Source organism: Arctopsyche grandis, chromosome 3, assembly GCF_051622035.1.
Source record: "Arctopsyche grandis isolate Sample6627 chromosome 3, ASM5162203v2, whole genome shotgun sequence".
In the NCBI taxonomy this organism is placed as follows: Eukaryota; Metazoa; Arthropoda; class Insecta; order Trichoptera; family Hydropsychidae; genus Arctopsyche; species Arctopsyche grandis.
Window position 1 is genome coordinate 6,685,006 of NC_135357.1, and position 5,996 is coordinate 6,691,001.

A 5,996-nucleotide genomic window follows, 5' to 3' on the forward strand; every position below is an offset into this window, starting at 1 on the left:
TACTACATATTTCGTTAATCGGATGAAAACCTCGTTCGTTGAGCGAAAGCCCTTATTACACTGTTAAAGTTTTAATTAATTTTTGCCAAGGCTCGAGACGAAAAACCTACTTTTCCATATATACTTTTGCGAAAGAAGCATGTAAACTATCAACGGCTTAACGACTCGTACGAAGTACTACATGTACATATGTACTTGAAGCAATAAGTCGAGAGTAAAACGAACATAAACAATTCTCATAACGACATCAAACGGAACATTTAATGGAAAGAAACTGTACAAATATAATATAATACTCGAGAAATGTAAGATCATCGTCTTTGAGCTTTGTATTGTACATAGTCTAGCCTTTTTACGATCGCTTTTTAATGAGCAAAACACACGCTCTCACAACACGCAAAAAAGCTTTTGAGAAAGTTCACATCGCGCGAGACGGTTTGAGATATGCGCACTATTATCTCGAGAGCGATTCGAAACCCTCGCTAAATTCCAGGATTTATCCATCCGGAAAAAAATCCGATCCGTCATATCGACGACCAAGCTTACGGTCGTAGAGTCCAAATAGCTCAGCCATGTCCAACTTCGACTAGAGAAGACATAAAACAAAAAAAAAGAAGTAAAAAGTCGTCTTGGTAATTTTGCCGCAGTGGTCCCATGTCGCTGCGGGTTGTAACTCGTGTCTTACATATTTTTACTTCAGCGTCTGCCATAAAGTGGTTAAATAAAATGCAAATTTCCGCGCGTCAAGAGTGACGCTTGTGAAATGGCGGAAAATATGGTCGTCGTCGAAAAAAGTAAAAAAAATAAATGTAAAAAGTACGTGAAAATGTGGCGTGTCTTCAACGCTGTCCCCAGTTGGTCGTGAAGAGTTTAACTTTTTGTTTAATTATGTCCAGGTATTGTTCTCGAATTCTTGGCAGCTGTAATTGCGTATTAAGGTTTTCCATTTCCGTGGAAAATTTAAGGGACTTGAGCCGTTTTGTGTGAACAATTGAAGCGCTCAATTCAAAAAACCGATAATTGCTCTTAAGCGCTGTGTTTCATTTACATTTTCAATTTGTTTGAATACTCTTTCAAAATATCATTATAAAACACGTCATCCATTAAAATTATATTTACATAGCACATTTAAATAAGTAACCAAATATGCAAAGTGCTATTATCAGCTTTTGATATGAATCGCCTTTAAATTGCACATAACTGAATTTTACATAACAATGTATAATTATATATATGTATGTATTTAATTATATTGTACTATCTATTAATGATTGTAGGGCATTCATCAAATCATCGATAATATAGAGAGACGTATGAAATTAGGATGCAGTGCATTTGAGCGAATGAATGCGGTTTTCAAATCTGAAATATCACTTATCATGAAGAAAAAGATCTTGGATCAATTGCATCCATCATCATCACCAGACTTGGGTGACCAGTATGCTTTAGCCCACAAAAATGGTTCACTATTGTCAATTACTATTGACCTACAAAGCAAGAGAGCAAATTAAAAGGTTGACAATAGTGAACGATATTTTGTGGGTTAAAGTAACCTGGCCGCCTAAGTCTGGGCATCATTGGAAAGAGTCAATGATGACGATGGATGAAGATTTTCGATCTTTGCCTTCCGATATTTGCGTTTTCGAGCGTTTCACTTTCGGTCCCGTGAGGGAGACCGATAAGAGAAAATTAGCGAGACATCTACATATGTTATTCAAATTTCAATTTAAATAATGGTAATAATATTCAAATAGTGGTGGCTAGGGGTTTCAAAAAACCGTAAGAAATCGGTTTCAGAAAATTTTAAGTTTTAAATTTTTATATCGAAAAAGAAATTGTAAATATACATACATATTATATTATGCAAAAAAAATATTGCTTATAAATTAAATTGAGTTATAAAAATTATGAACTTTCATATCATTATTATATATCTATTATTATTACAAATAATAAAATTTGTATTACATATCACAGCTGTAAAATGGCAGATCCTGAATACGTACAAATACTCAAATTATTTAAATAAGCTACCATCAAGAATATATTTAAAAAAATAATGTCTTACCTCGTAGAAAAACTAATCGTGGAATCGTGAATAAGAACACTGCTGAGATGTACTTGTGTTCGAAAATGTAATGAACCATGAAATATTTCTATCTTTCCAAGTTATTTTTACACTTCTGTTTTAGCTTAAAACAGCAACGAATTCATAACAACTTACGATAACGTTTTCTATACTTTTATATATGAACGCGCAAAAACTACAAATCATGGAAAACCCAATTTGCCGAAATTCTGAAAGGCTTGTGTACACATTTTTTTTTATCTTTCATGGAAATTTTAAATTCATAATTGTTAGTTTTGAAAAAAAAACATTAATTAAAGAAAACCTTAAAAGCCGGTTGATCGCATCAAAAAAGCCGTTTTTCGGTTTTTTGAAAAATGGTCAAAAAGCCGACTTTTCGGTTTCGGTTTAAACAGGCCTGGAAGCCCTAAGTGGTGACATAGTGGGTATGATGGTTTTTGCCAATTTGATGGAGGAACCGCTTCAACAATGAAATCAGATAAATTGGCAAATTCTGATAGGAAACGATCGACTTGGAGTCACAAATATCCAAATCTGACCAACAGCATTAAAGATTATACTCAGAATAAATTCTTTCAATCGAGGTCAGCTCACGGGATCCAACCCGGCGACCTCTAGGTGCTCAGTATCAACCCAACCACCAAACCATGATGCTGGCTATATACAGACATATAAAAAAACTACCGCAAGCACACTCTCTATTCATACGAATTAATTCAACCATACCTACAAATACTCTACCGACCTCTTTTTTCAGCACTATCGAAGATTGATGATAAGCTGCGCTTTCCAGGATCAGGTGCTGAGCTTTCGATTAATAGATTCTCGTCTTGAACGCAGTTTTTACCTCGATAAGATACATACATACATAAATACATACATATATACATGCATACATACATGTATACATACATCTCGCCTTTTAATCCATCACGAGGCGATTCAATCGAGAGGAGACCTCCAGACACAATAATTACCTCATAACGACCACGTGGTCTGTCTGCCATTGAAACACCGTCAAAAAGAAGTGATGATAACATTGGAAAGATATACAAAAAAAAAAAGCAAAACAAAAATGGCATTGTGTTGAACGTGAGGCGTGCCATTGTTTATATGGCGGCTGTTTTCGACGCGTTTACAAAAACCTCTTCGTATAAATTTGCGACGCTTCCGAAACAAAAGGTTCGGTATCACTGATCTTCCGGTCGATGTGTGCGTTTGGTTAATATGTGAATTTTTTTTTTTGTGTGCGAATGTTCGGTTCAAATATCGAAAATTTGTGGAAAGATGGATAAATATTACATATTTTATCATACGATGTATGTATGTATTTGTATTAGGGTTTCTGAACATTCCCGGGAATTCACGGATTTTTTTTTGTCCCATGTCCCGGGAATTTTTATCTCAAATCCCGGGAATTGGATTTAAAAAAATCTTGAAAATATACAACATTTTCAAGACTGCACGAAGGGAAATAATAAATCTTGGAAGGGAAATAAAGAAGGACTTGAACTTACTGATGAATTATTCCAATAATTGAAAATTAAAATCGAAGAAAGAAGCCTAAAACTGATTTTTTAACACAAATTTTAAATAATTCTAATTTTATACCGAACAAAACATTCTTTCAATGTTGTAATAAAAGCGAATGTACATATATATGTATATCCTACGGTGAAACTATTATGAAGCGAGTATATCGTTCTTATATTGACGATTCCACAATGGAAGAAACTCTTTTAGATTCGGATGAAGATGAAACAATTGTGTGTTTGACGATGAATGAAGAATTAAATAAGGAGTTATCAAAGACAAATATACAAAATAACGTAAATAAAAATAACCTCGACTTAAAAAAATAAAAAATCGTTAGTGAAGTAAGAAGAGGCTAGTAATTAATATACCGATAATTAAAAAAAAAATTTTCGACCCTTTTAATAATAAAACCAACATCGACCATTGCTGGAAGTTTTTTCCATTGCTGAAAATTTTAGTACCAAATCTAGAAATTGGCTTTCGGATACGCATTTAAATATTTTAGTATTCTTAAGAAGCTACTTTAAATAAGTTTACTTTTATAATTACATTTTTTCCAGTTTATAGATGGATTATGTATTGTTTACTTTTTTTTATATTTTGTAAATAAATAAATATTGTTTTTATTAATAAAAAAAAATATTAAATTGAAAAAAAAAATGGTTTTTTATATCTGTCCCGGGGTCCCGGGAATCCCGGGAACGGTCCCGGGCTCCGTCCCGTGTCCCGGGAATCGAAAAAGACCGGGAAATCAGAAACCCTAATATGTATAAAGGAACTTGATCTCAAATTATATATATTTTGATCAATGAATTACTTTATAAAAAGACATCTATTCGTACGAAACTAATTTTGATTTTTATTACAAAAAGATAGTAAATATTGTACTGTATATAATATGAAATGAATTTTTGCTGTAAAACTATTTTCATCAGCTTGTTGGTTTGAATTCAGAATTTCACCATTTTATTTTTACCAACCTGTGCTTTTAGGTCGTTCGTAAATATAATAATATTTTATTTCGTTTGACGTTTGAAATTAATTTTTAAATTAGTTTTGCCTTTCGAATGAGGATTTTAAAAAAATGTTATTTTGAATATTACATATTTTCCTACATATTCAATTTTCGATATTGAAACATTTTGTAAACAAATCCGAATATTTTTCCAAATAAATAAGTATTTATTTTAAATAATTTTTTTTATTTTAGCCTTAAAAACATTAATAAAAGTATTTAACCAGCAGCATGGACTAGCGGTGAACATATGTATCTTGCTATGGTCAGTGTGGTTACGAGTTCGAGTCACACTGGTTGCTGCTGGTATGTAACCAGATACCAGCAGCAACCAAATATTTGGTAAACCGAATAAAAAATACGCCAAATAATAAATAATAAATATTTATTACAATATATTTTATAATGAAAATTAAAAAATAATTGTGAAATTTTATCATCATCATTTCATTAAAAGCATCATTTCCAAGTCAAAAATAGTACAATAAACCGAAAATGTGCCAAATCACATCTCTAAAACATAATTATACGTACATATCTATCTCACTTATTTGCCGAAGAAATTTCATACAAATACATCTAAACCACATTCATTATTCATTCCCTTCGCTTCCCACAAAAGAAAAAAAAAACAAATTGATACAAAAAAAAACATTCGAATACGGACCCAACAGTGGTAAATTCACGCTTATACAGTACGTGTCGTAAGTTCAAGCTGTCACGGTCAACTGTCAATAAACGCACACTCGACAGACACACACACACATCAAAGGATGATCCAGGATAAAAACGCTGTGTGAAAATTCGTACTTTTTGAAGGCTCTCGCGAGCGTAGATATCAATCTATCCATCTCTTGATCCCGGGGATACCGCCAAGGGTTCAACAAATACACTTGAATTATGTTATTTCGTCGTTTTTCCACAACGATTTCCATTTCGGATTTTTTTTGCGGTCAGAGCGAACGTTCACACGCAACAATGAACCAAAACCAAATAGGAATTTTCCGGGAAAATCTCCTATCCACCGATACAACACGCACGCACAAATAATGCTCCGTACGGCGAATGCATTAATCCATTTGCATTATAACAATACACGAACAATATTCCACGCACGAACGTTTCATGTGAAATTTTCCTGTGAATTCACATAGGCGTTGGTCCACTCTCGGCCGAAACTAACAGTGTACAGATGTATGTACTCAAGTGTAGAAAGTTGAACCCTCCCTAAGCCAATTTCGCACATCTTGTATACTAAATCAAATAAACTCGGTCCATTTTGATACAGCCGATGTTTGATTTGCTTCCACTGTATGCGAATAATGTTTTCTATGAAATAACATAATAGAAACATGA